This window comes from Mangifera indica, chromosome 17 (genome assembly GCF_011075055.1).
Source record: "Mangifera indica cultivar Alphonso chromosome 17, CATAS_Mindica_2.1, whole genome shotgun sequence".
NCBI classification, from domain to species: domain Eukaryota; kingdom Viridiplantae; phylum Streptophyta; class Magnoliopsida; order Sapindales; family Anacardiaceae; genus Mangifera; species Mangifera indica.
Window position 1 is genome coordinate 2,129,077 of NC_058153.1, and position 13,098 is coordinate 2,142,174.

Below are 13,098 nucleotides of genomic sequence, written 5' to 3' on the forward strand. Positions count from 1 at the left end.
ATTAATTTATATAGATAATTTAATAAATATAATATTATTTTTATTTTATTTGATTGTGCAATTCTCTATTTCAATTAAATTATTTTTATGTACTTTTTAATACATGGTTGATAAGTAAAAGATATATCATTATACAATATGATGATTTAAAAATAAAAAATAAAATAATATTTAATCATATGATAACACATTATATATATTTTTAATTATATATTTAAAAGTTTGTGCACATTGTATTGCTCCTATCTATTTTATATGAAATAAATTTTTCTGTTGATTTACAAGTACTTTGAATTTGATGTCATGTTTCAAAAACTTTACGTTATGATTCAAGTGTAATATATGAGATTCGGATTTTATATCGAAAATTATGAATTTTTTATATGAAATATATATGGTTTGGAATTCTTTAATTCCAACAGTTTGCTTTTGAAGTGTGATTGTCTTAAAATTTATATAATTCGATATAATAGGCATTATTTTGTCTTTCAGTTACAGTTGTGCAATATAAATAATAACGTTGGCATTGCAATGTTTTTCTCAATGATGCTCTCAATAATGCATAACATATAATATGTTAAAATCCTACATATAAAATATGCCAACATTACTTGTTATTATAGTTAGAAACGAGTCCAAACAGAGCCCAACTCATTTTCGACTCATTTTGGATTCATCAAACTCGCTCAATCATGTTTTCATGTTTAGCTCGCTTGGTAATTTTACTGTTTGTGATTGGTTCACATTAGCTCGAGTTTGTGTTAGCTCGGATTCGCATGAGATACTCATTTTGACTCAGTTATCATGCTCGGCTTTGGGCTTGTATTTCAAGTTTGTTTCAAAATTATAGATCATTCAAATGTACAATGATTTGTATCATATACAACTTGCTTAAATTTTTATTCATTTAAGCGAGTCATGCATGACTCACTTAGCGTATGTTCGAGTTCAAATTCATGATTATTTTTTGTTAAAAACCCAAGTTTGCGTTTATATTCATGTTTGTTTAGAATATATTTGATTCAAACTTGTCTTAAGTGTAAATAAGTTTACTTTAAATTCAGTCTTACTTGTTGTGCATTATCGTAATGTTTATTCGAGGTTAGTAAAAAACTAATGCACAATTAACCCATATTGATGTCGTGGTTGACTGGTCGCAAAGATGATAGCCAATGATTTTAAAATTGGATCGGACCGGTTAGTTCAACCAGTTAAATCGAGAACCAACTTTAAATCCGATCTAATTAATATTAAAAAAATGATTTTTTCATTGAACCGGTTAAAATCGATCAAAAACTATGTTTGATTGGATGAACAAGTCAAAAACAAGTTTGACCAGGTTCGACCAAAATTTTGAATATTTTTGAGTAATTTAATTATTTTTAATTAAATTGAACGAATTTATAAAAGTTTGTAAAGAAAAATAAGTTCAAAAATAAAATAAAAAAGAAAAAAAATATTTCATATTCATTAAAATGTCTTCTATACGTAATAATTTATAAAATTATGTTTTTGTTTATATTATGAGATTGAAACTTTTTTAATTTTAATTGTTTTATTAAAATCAAACGAATAATTATTATTTTTAAAAAGAATATATTCTAATCTTCGTATGTATGAGTATCTTAATTAATTTTATTTTTTATAAATTTTTAAATAAAAATTATTTATTACAATTTAATAATAAATTAAATTGATTGATTTTCTGATTAAATTAATCAAATTATAAATTAATACCGGTTTTTAAAATATTAGTGATCGCATGATAAAGTCCCAAATATAAATTGAAAAATATTATTATGGGATTTATATAGGTTTAACCTCTCTGATCTCTACGGACTTTGACACGTGACTCTCCCACTGTACTTATAACTTTCACTAAAATTTAACTACGATAATGAAAATAATCTGACCCGGGAAAGTACATGGTTGACATTCCACAGGAGTAGGGCGACATTGACACCATCACGTGAACTCGACCCCTTATTATCGTCTTATTCAGTACCCACACAACTTCGACGGTTCTGATTCAGCTAATGCACGTGATACATCGCTATAGCGCCGTCGCTTCGTGTCATCATGAAATCATTTTCCCTCGAAAGGCCCTGAATATTAACAAATCATGGAAGACCGTCCACGGGTGGCTGAGCTAAACATTGGTGGGGCAACCGGTGATCCTCAAGAGCCAATTGCGAATCTCTAGACGCATTACGGTGGAGCCCGCTGGTTGATTCAACGGTGAGGAGTGAAGCTTAGTGGAATCAAGTTGGGAGCATCACGTCTGGGGAAAAGGACGGACGCAAACACTGTTGATTTTCGTGGATCCCACTCTTCAAGTTGCTGTCACCAAATGCTGCAACTTGCAGAATGATGGGTATTTTTGTCAAGTTGTGTCGATAATTTGTGCTAAGTTGATAGATATTTCTTCTCCTCTGGAAATTATTTCATCTGTTCATTGTCTGGATTGTGTAGGTAATTGTCACCTGCATGCTGCTTTGAAGTGATATTTTGACCCACAAGAACTATGGGCTGCTATGTGCCGACACCCATTTGTATATATAATTTTTGTTTATAAATAATAATATATTATTATATAATTAAATAATTAAAAATCAAATAATATTTAATTATATAATAATATATCATTATTTATTATATAATTTTTTAAAAAATTTAAAAAAAAGATATATTACCATCATCTATTAATTTTAAAAAAATTAAAAAATAAATTCTTTTACAAATAAGTCTGAAACGTTTAAAAGATAATAAATTAATCTTTTTATAAGTTTAAAAACTAATATTTACACCTTTAAACCTTAGCTATCACTAAAACTCACCATCATCGATGTTGATGATCGAGCCACGATACCAAGGTTGTTGAGAAAGGTAAGGATGGGTAATAGAGAGTTATGACATAGATTAAAAAGAGATACAATCGAGTTGTAACGAGAGATTGTTGTTAATATTGCTTTGAGTAATATGAGGTTTTATGTAATATCTACATGTATGTCCCAAAGACATTATAACCGTTTTTCTTGTTTAAAATTATTTTAGAAAAAAAAAATCATTCAAGTATTGTTAAAAAATCATTCATAGAGAATAAATTCTTGTTTTTTGTCTGTAAATTGTTCATTTATGAACATAAATTTTTGACAAATTGCGATTCTAAAAGAGAGAGAAACACAATTTAAGCAGAATAATTGTTGGGAACACCCACACGAGGGTTGAACATGACGATATTATTAAAAAAAAAAAAAAAATCCTTGAATCTCCTCATCATGGTAAAAGACTAATCCAAAACAATGATTCCGGGGATACCTTTTATATGAGTAATACAATTTTTTATTGTTGACAACTTTGACAATAAAACCATTATTATGGGAGAAGATATAAGTTTTGAATTTATTTATAAATTAATAAAATGAAAATTTGGCATTCTGTAAGAATATTCAACCCAAAATAAAGAAAACATATAAAATATTTCAAAGACGAATTAAACAATGTTGAATAGAATATCAACCCTCTAATTAATATGATGTGATATATTTTTGTATAATGTCACTATTAATAAAACTATGATTATTTATTTTTTAATATTTAATTAAATATTTAAATAATATATAATTATGTGGTCAAATAATTTTAAATAAAAAATAAAATAATATATAAATATATTATCAAAATATCAAATTTAATACTTAAAATTGAATATATATAATAATTGACCATCACCATATGACCATATGTAAAGATAAAAATTCATGTGGGCTTATGTGTAATTGTTTTCTTTTTTTTTTTTAAATTTAATTAGTGGGCTTCTTTTTTTTTATGGTTTAGTTGGTTAACATATTATGGACATATTTATAGCAAGATGGTCCTCTACCCAGCACAAGCCAAACTCACTTTAGAGAAAGAAAATCCCACATAGGGATTTGGAGTAGGGATGGCAAGGGGATGGGATTAAGGGGTCGTTTGGTGTCAATTTTTTAAGATTACTTTAATAATCTATCTTTTATTTCCTTATTTGGTTTGTCAGTAATAAAAAATTACAGTAATCTTCTATTACCAATACTGACATAACAGGTAAATCACATTCATTTTAGGTATTTAAAGGTTACCAAAGTAATCTTGATTTTATTATAATTATATTATTATTTATAATTTTTTGAGACAAAAATAAATTTATTTTTAATTAATATGACAAATAATATAAAAAATAATTATATTCAAAAAGACATTTAAGTAAAATAATTTATTATTAATCTTTTATTATCTTTAACCAAACACAATAATTATTTATACTTACTAAATTTTATCAAATATAGTAATCATTTATACCCAATAATCTTCTAAGTAATCTATGTTCAAGGTAATCTTTCTATTTTGGTAATAAAACATTATTCAAACCAAACACCTTCTAAGTGAAAATCCTATTCCTCGTTCCCGTTCCTGTCCCTATTCTTGTCAAGAATATTAATCTTTATCTCAGATCTATTATCGTTTAGAGATTACACCTTATTTCTCATTCCCTTTTTGTAGAAAAAATCTTTTTCCCATCTTCTTCCTGTTAAAAAAAATCCTCTCTCTATACCTATAGGGATAAATTACTTTTCTATCCTCTTTTTTCAATACTTATAAAAGTTAAAATAAATTATTATATTTCCCATTAACTAAATGTTTCATGATAAGACTTACACAATATTTCTGGCTACTTTCTCACAAAATATTCACTCATTACATTTTTTAATCAATTTTATTCATAAAATCTAATAATATACAATAATCTCCTCATCATTAACTGTGTATAAAGTTAGGTGAGCAAAACCAACAAATGATGGGCGATTACAATTATTTAATATAGTATGTGATATCCTAAAAACTAAACTAATTATTTAAGCTATCTCAATCAAAGGAATTATTGTTAAAATATATTTTGGTGATGAAAAATTTGAAAACAAACATATAAAATTAGGAGAAAGTTACCTTGATTAGTTAAAAAGAGAGGTGGAGCCTTGAGAGTTGAAGAGCTTTTGTGCTTTGGCAGTGAAAAGAATAGGATGAAGAGATGGTGTGTCGACAGTGGAAATTGAAAATAAAAAGATGATGATTAAAATTTTGACTTTATATCATGGTAAAAATACTAATATAAAGGGGTGGAACTAGGTTGGGCAAGGCAGGGATGGAATGGATCGGGGGCATATATATCTCTATTATCTATTATGAAGATATTTTTCGTTTTCGTCTCAGATTTTATTAGAGAATTATCTTTTTATTAGGATTGAAATAGGGCAGAGACCCTAAATTCAAGTCAAAATTGTCATTTCTAATTTTGAGCAATCTTCCCTCTTTCTTGTGATGTACATGGCAAAGAAGACAGAAGGCAAGAAAAAATTTGAGTCAGTTAAGATCATGGATTTCATGCATAAGAGAGTATGAGTTTAAATATCTTTTAATGATATATCAAAATCAAACTCTTAACTTACTTGATTTAGTGGTTATAGGGTCAATCGTTGAATTAGGGATTTATCCTACTCGATGTGATTGGTTCGGCCTCAAAATAAGGTTCGATTCGGATGGATTCCTCGTTATTAAAAAAAAAAGATAATCCATTCCAATCACATGTGATACTTTATATGTGTACCTATTTTGTGTATTTTAAATGTGTACATATATATAGCATTTTTCTTAAGAAAATCCATTCCAAGTTAGTGGAGTGGAACAATTGCTGAAGATGTTGAAAAAATTGTATGGAGAGTTAGGCAGACATTTTAGGACAGAAAGAGCTACCACAATACTAGTAAACCAAAGGGCATTAAACCGAGGAAAATAAAAAATGAAAACAAAAGCTTACTAGAAAAAAAAAGGCCGAAGGACTATTTCCCACCCAAGGTATGCTATTTTCTCAAATTTTCTCTTGTTAATTTTAAAATTTTCATTTACCTATTTATAAACGGTTTCAAAGGTAAAATCATCATTTTGTCTGTATTATTAAAAATAAACTTAAATTTGATTTTATTTTCCCTTCTAAACTCTAAAAACTATAATTTCCCCTAACCCAAGTTATATAAAATAGTATTTTCCCCTTAGGGTTTTTAATTTTTTAGATTCAAATTTTCGATGTCGTTTCTTTCTCTCCGAAGACCTCTAGGCGACGTCTCTTCCTCTCTGGTGTGGACCCCTTCCAGTGGTTCCCATGGGCATAGTCATTGACGAAGGAAATCTTTCGTAAGTAAAACGCAAGAAGGAAATCTAAGGGAGTTTTGTCCCATTGCCAAGAATAGATGTGTTGCCGTCATATCTAGGCTGCCTTTTGCAAAATTTTCCAAGTTTTAGAACCGTTTTGGAAGGCGGCTGAGGGCACACATGAGCCTGATTTTCAACAAGCTATGATTTATAATTATAAATGAGGTGACAAAGTAAACCAAGCCACTGGTTATATCACCTGTTAACGGCGCTCTTAGTGGCTAAAATGAATTATTTTGTATTCATAATATTATTCAAACAAAATTTAACTAGAAATCCGTTAAACCTAAAAGAGTCTATTTAAGATTGGTAAAAGCTTAATCTTGATTTGAAAATTGTTTTATTTTAGATTAAATTGTTCTTAGCTCCTACTTAAATATTTGGGATTGGTTTGATTCGAGAGGGGAACAATGGTTGGCTCACAGTTGATGGCTCTTCAGTTGATTCCGTTGCTGAATTTGACACGAAAGTTTGTATAAAAAGAGAGCCGCAAGTTGCGGCTATTTGGGTTGCCGACAATGGATCTTCGAGGTTTAATGGAATATGAAATTGTTGTCGTTCGATCAGGAAAAGGCATGAACACATTGGAAGTGCTGGAAATGGTTCAGGCAAGTGGGATTTTGCTGCAAATCGCGGCAAAAGGCAGCCACATGTGGCGACTTTTCACATCCAATTTTGGCCGGAAAAACATCCTGAATGCCAAAATTGATTTTTCCAAACTGAAATTCGACCTTTGAAATCCTAGTTCAGTGATTTTCATACTCCAATTTCAAGGTTGTATTAATCAATCAAAAACCCTAATTACAAAATTGAAACAAAACCTAATTCTAATTTTTTAATTCTTAATTCTGAAATAAAAAACCCTAATTCAAAATTAAAATTTTCTGATTTCAATTTTGAAAAATCAGATTTTATAACCTACAATGTCTTGCTCTGCTATCACATATAAAATTTATTCGGTATAATTTAGATAAAATCATATAACCTAAATTCACAAAATCTATACATAAATTATAAAATACATAATCAAATTTTTTAAAATTATAAGAATATTTTAAAAATTGGAACGTCAAGTAATTTAAACCAATAAAGCTTTGAAAATCACTTAAAAATTAAAAATATATTATGATTAATCTTCTATTTTACGAACCTTTCTTATAATTATTTTTAATAAAAAAATTATAATAATTAAATTTTAGAGTGAAAAGCTAATAAATTATTTAAACTTATCTATTACAAGTCTAATAACCAAAAGCACACGTAAAATCATTTATCCAAATCTATAATTTATAGGATATATTAAATTAATATAATTATAATTAATATTAGCTTATCTTGCAAATTTTTCTAAGCGCCATAATATCTGGGCTGACTTTCGGAGAATTTTTCACGTTTTGGGACCGTTTGGAAGGCGGCTCACGCACGGATGAGCCTGATTTTCAACAAGCTATGATTTACAATTATAATAAATAAGGCAACGAGGGCAAATGTGAAAGCATATTTGCGGCTGATAAGAAGTAAACCAAGCCACAGCCACCGGTTAAATCATACGCTTGGCATTGGTGTCGTTTAATGGTTAAAAGGAATTATCTTGTATTCTTGAAAGCTCATCTATCTTTTTACAATCCTGCCAAATGCAGTCTTTTCCTTCCTTTAGCCAGATTCCTTGCAAATTGTGGGCATTGTTTACTTATTCTCAACTCCTCACCTATTTATATATTTAAAATTTTTGTATGTCAAATTAAAGTTGATGTGAGTTAAATTCGAATAAAATTTAGCTTGATATCTATTAAATCTAAAAAAATAAGATTAAAATGAACTAATTTAAATTTAAATTTAATTTAAAAATAATTTTATTTTTTAGATTAAATTATTGTTAACTCCTACTTAAATGTTTAGGATTCGATTGTTTAATTTAAGTTTGAATAATTTAAACTGAATCTAACTTTACTTATATGTATCAAATTTTTTTTTTTTTATGTTTGATGAAGAAAATTCCAAAGGAATCTTTTAAAAAAATTAAATGTAGAAAGAAAATTTAAACATATTTTATAATTATTTGAAAGCATAGTGGAAGGATTATAAATTAGTGGGTGATAATTTAGCCTGAGATAATGTTATGATAAATTAGTGGGCCAAAAGACTTATTCCCTCCTCCTAAGATTCGATGTATTCTCAAACTCTAATCTATTACATTTTAAAAATTTAAATACTCATAATTCTATTGAAATTTTTTATTATGATTAAGAGTAAAAATATTATTTAACTAAAAATATTTAAAAAACTAAAATTTGATTATATTTCTCTTCTATAATTTAAAAAAACTAATAATTTCTCTCACCTAAAGTTTGAAAAGTTATATTTTCTGTTCAGTTTTCTTTTCTTTTTCTTTGGTGACCATTACTATTCTAACTGACAATCGACTTTTAAGCGTTGCCAATCATTTTTATCGGACGAATACGACCAACCACAATGGCTGACCAACCACATTTTCTACCAACCCAACCATGAAGCGAATGATCTAGGAGAAAACGAATCGTTGAGAGAGTGTCTAATCTAGGAGAAGAGCATTCGATCTGGGAGACGAAGTATTGGTTATCTTCATTGAGAGAGAGAGCGTTCGATGGGCTAACAAATCAATATGTCTTTGTTGTCTTTGTTTCTCCCAAATTCATCTTCGTCGTTGTTGTCTTCATTTCTTATAGAATGGCCACAGATGCTTGACGGGAGAAAAAGATGGTGAGAAGGTTGGATGTCAACCGGAATGAAGATAAGTGTCAGAGAAGGAGACATAAAACCCTAGGAAAAAATATAACTTTTCAAATTTTAGGTGGATGGAATTGTTATTTTTTAAATTAAGAGAAAAAAATATGATATAATTTTAGTTTTTTTAATATTTTTAGATAAATAATATTTTTATCTTTAAACTTAACAGAATAGTTCATATTTGAGTTTTTAAAATTTAATAAATAAGAGTTGAGTATTACACCAATAATTGGATGAGAATAAGTCTTTTGGCGTATTACAACGTAAATGAACCGGGAGAACGACCATTTCCCACCCGCTTTATTCTAAATATATTTCCATCCAGAACATTTAAAAAATTACACTATCTTATTTTTGTTAGATTTTGTTTGATGAATTCGTTAATTTTTAAAATAAACACACACACACACACACAAAAAACAAAAGTACTTTCATTAATTTCAATATTTACTCAAACTAAACAAAACTCTATCCTTAATTTTTATTAAGCATGTTTTTCACATTTTGTTTATATTAATTTTACGATTAATAATTATTATAAATACATTTTAAAAAATTAAAATAGCCACGACAATAAATGTTATTGCCAATGACCAGAATCAAAATATTCTAATAAATTTGAATCACACTTTTTAAATATAATTCTAGTCATTATCACCAATATTCACTATATAGGATTATTTTAATTTTTTTAATTTTTGATTTTTTCTGATAAAGTAGGGCTGGACTCGAGCCGAGCCAACTTGAGCTCGAGCCCAAAATGAGCCGGGCTCTGCTCGGTTCGATAGAGCTCGAGCTAGCTCGGTAGATTTTTTTTTAAATTTTTTATATAAAACAACATCGTTTTGATCAATATATATTAAAAACGATGTCGTTTTGATAATAAAAAATGAGCCGAGCCGAAAACGAGTAGAACTCGAGTCGAGCTCAACTCGAGCCGCCCATATATAAACTGACCTGAGCCCGAGCTCGCTGCGAGCTGAGCTCGGCTCGGCTCGAATCCAACCCTAGATAAAAGATAGAAATTTAAATAATAAATATTTAAATTGACTAATCAATATATAATTTGCATTTTAAGTGCGTATCTAATGCCTTAGCGAAAAAGAAACAAGTGTAGTTTTCAAAGTTGGTAGGTGGGAAATTGACTTTAAAGGAAAGGCAAAAGAATTGTTCCCACCCGAAGTTTAGCCATATCAAAAAATATGCCATTGGATTTTAAAAACTCAGATAACTACTTATGGGTTGTCAAACTTAATCAAAATAGTTAATTATAAGGATAAAATTATCATTTTATCATTAAACTCTAAAAGTTTATATCATTTTTTTCTTTTAGTTTGTCTAAGTTTTGAAAAATGTATTTTTCCTCCCAGGGTTTAAAAAACTAATCTGGTGAACAACAACTAGTCTCTCTCTCTCCCCGACCATGTCTCTCTCTCTAGCATTTCTCTCCCCATGACGCTTTCTCCCAATGGCAAACAATGAATAAGTCATCGAATTCAGATAAAACTTTTCATTTGGATTCGACAAATCCAAATGAAGAGTCTAGACGCATTGTCATTCAAACGAGACTCTTTATCTAGACAATAAAGGTCTAGATGACGAACGATGAAAACGAAGAGTTTTGTTTGGACAACAACCCGTCCAATTTCTTCTTCTAGATTTGTTGAATCCAGATAAAAAGTTTCGTCTAAATTGATGACGCTTTCATTGTTTATCATTGGGAGAGTGCACTGTCAAGAGAGAAATATTGAGGAGAGAGAGACATGGTTGAGAGGGGGAGAGAGCGACTGCCATTCATAAAAAATTCACTAGAGTAGTTTTTCAAACCTTAGAGGGAAAAGTGATTTTTTCAAAACTTAATCATAAAAAAATTATTAGTTTTTTGAACTAAGGGGAAAAAAAATATAAACTTTTAGGGTTTAGTAATAAAATAATGATTTTATCCTTTATAACCAATCGTTTTAACAAGTTTAACAACTTATATGTATGTGTGTGTGTATATATATATATATATATATATATATATATATATATAAGATAAAATCGTTATTTTATGTTTAAGTTTTTAAAACTCCATAAATATGTTTTATTCTAATAAAATAATATTTAATTATATTATTTAAATTATAAAAATTCATTTTTTCCAAAATGGTCGTCGATGCCTGAAGATCGACAAGAGAAAAAGATAGTGGGAAGATCGATTATCAGTCGGAATGAAGATAGGCGCCAAAGAAGGAGAAAGAAAATTTTAGAGGAAAATATAATTTTTCAAACTTTGAGTAGGTGGAATTGTTATTTTTTAAATTAAAAAAAAATATGATAATTTTTTTAAAAAATATTTTTAGATAAATAATATTTTTATTTTAAATCTTAACAGAGATTTCAATAGAAGAGTTAAATTTGAATTTTTAAAATTTAATGAGTGAGAGTTGAGAAATACACAAATCCTTGAATAAGAATAAGTCTTTTAGCCTATTATTACGTAAATGAACAGAGTGAATGACCATTTCCCACCCACTTTATCCTAATTATATGTCCATCCTCAACATTTGAAAAATTACACTATCTTATTTTTGTTAGATTTTGTTTGATAAATTCGTTAATTTTAAAAATAAACACACAAAAATAAATACTCTTATTAATTTCAATATTTACTAAAACTAAACAAAACTTTATTCTTAATATTTTATTAAGCATATTTTTCACATTTTGTTTATATTAATTTTAAGATTAATAATTATTATAAATAAATTTTAAAAAATTAAAACAGCCACGGCGATAAATGTTATTGCCAACGACTAGAATCAAAATATTCTAATAAATTTGAATCACACCTTTTTAATATAATTTTAGCCATTATCACAATATTCACTATATAGGGTTATTTTAATTTTTTAAAATTTATCTTTAAAATTTTTGATTTTTTCGAATAAAAGATAAAAATTTAAATAATAAATATTTAAATTGACGAATGAATATATAATTTGCATTTTAAGTGCGTATCTAATACCTTATCAAAAAAGAAAAAAATATAGTTTTCAAAGTTGGTAGGCGGGGAATTGTCTCTTAAGAAAAGGCAAAAGACTTAATCCCACCCAACGTTTAGCCAAACTAAAAATATATACCCTAAGATTTTAAAAACTCAAATACTTACTTATAAACGGTTAAACTAAAAGTTTATATCATTTTTTCCTTTTAATTTGTTTAAGTTTTAAAAGATTTACTTTTCACATAGGGTTTGAAAAACTAAACTATTGAACGACAATCACTCTCTCTCTCTCGTGTTTCTCTCCCCATGATGCTCTCTCTCAATGGCAAATGATAAACAAGTCATCGAATCCAGATGATACTTTTCATCTAAATTCGACAATTCTAAATGAAGTGTTTGGATGTATTGTCTTTCAAATGAGACTCTTCATCTAGACGATAAAGGTCTGAATGACAAACAATAAACACAAAGAGTTTTGTCTGGATGACAAAGCATCCAGTTTCTTCATCTAAATTTGTCTAATTTAGATGAAAAGTTTTGTCTAAATTTGATGATGCTTTCATCCTTTATCATTGGGAAAGAGTGTTGTCAAGAAAAGAACATCAAGGAGGGAGAGACACGGTCAGGAGGGGGAGAGAGTGATTGTCGTTCATCGAAAATTTGCTAACTTAGTTTTTTAAACCCTAGAAAGAAAAATAAATTTTTTAAAACTTAATTTTAAAGAAAATTATTAATTTTTCAAACTAAGAAAAAGATAATATAAATTTTTAAGTTTTAGTAATAAAATAATAATTTTATCTTTTATAATTAATCGTTTTAACCAAGTTTGATAACATGTGAATATATATTTAAATTTTTAAAACTATCTACGTGTTTTCAAGGATTAACTAAACCTTGATTAAGAATAAGTCTTTTAGCATGAATAAAATTGCGGGAAATCATTATAAATTTGTAATAGTACTGCAAGAAATATCTATCTCAACACGTAATAACATTCGTGTATAATATTTAGGCGTATTTATTTTAAATTTAGAATAAAATAATATTTAATTATATAATAATAAATTATAAAAAGTTATTATTAAATACGTCATGTTGCT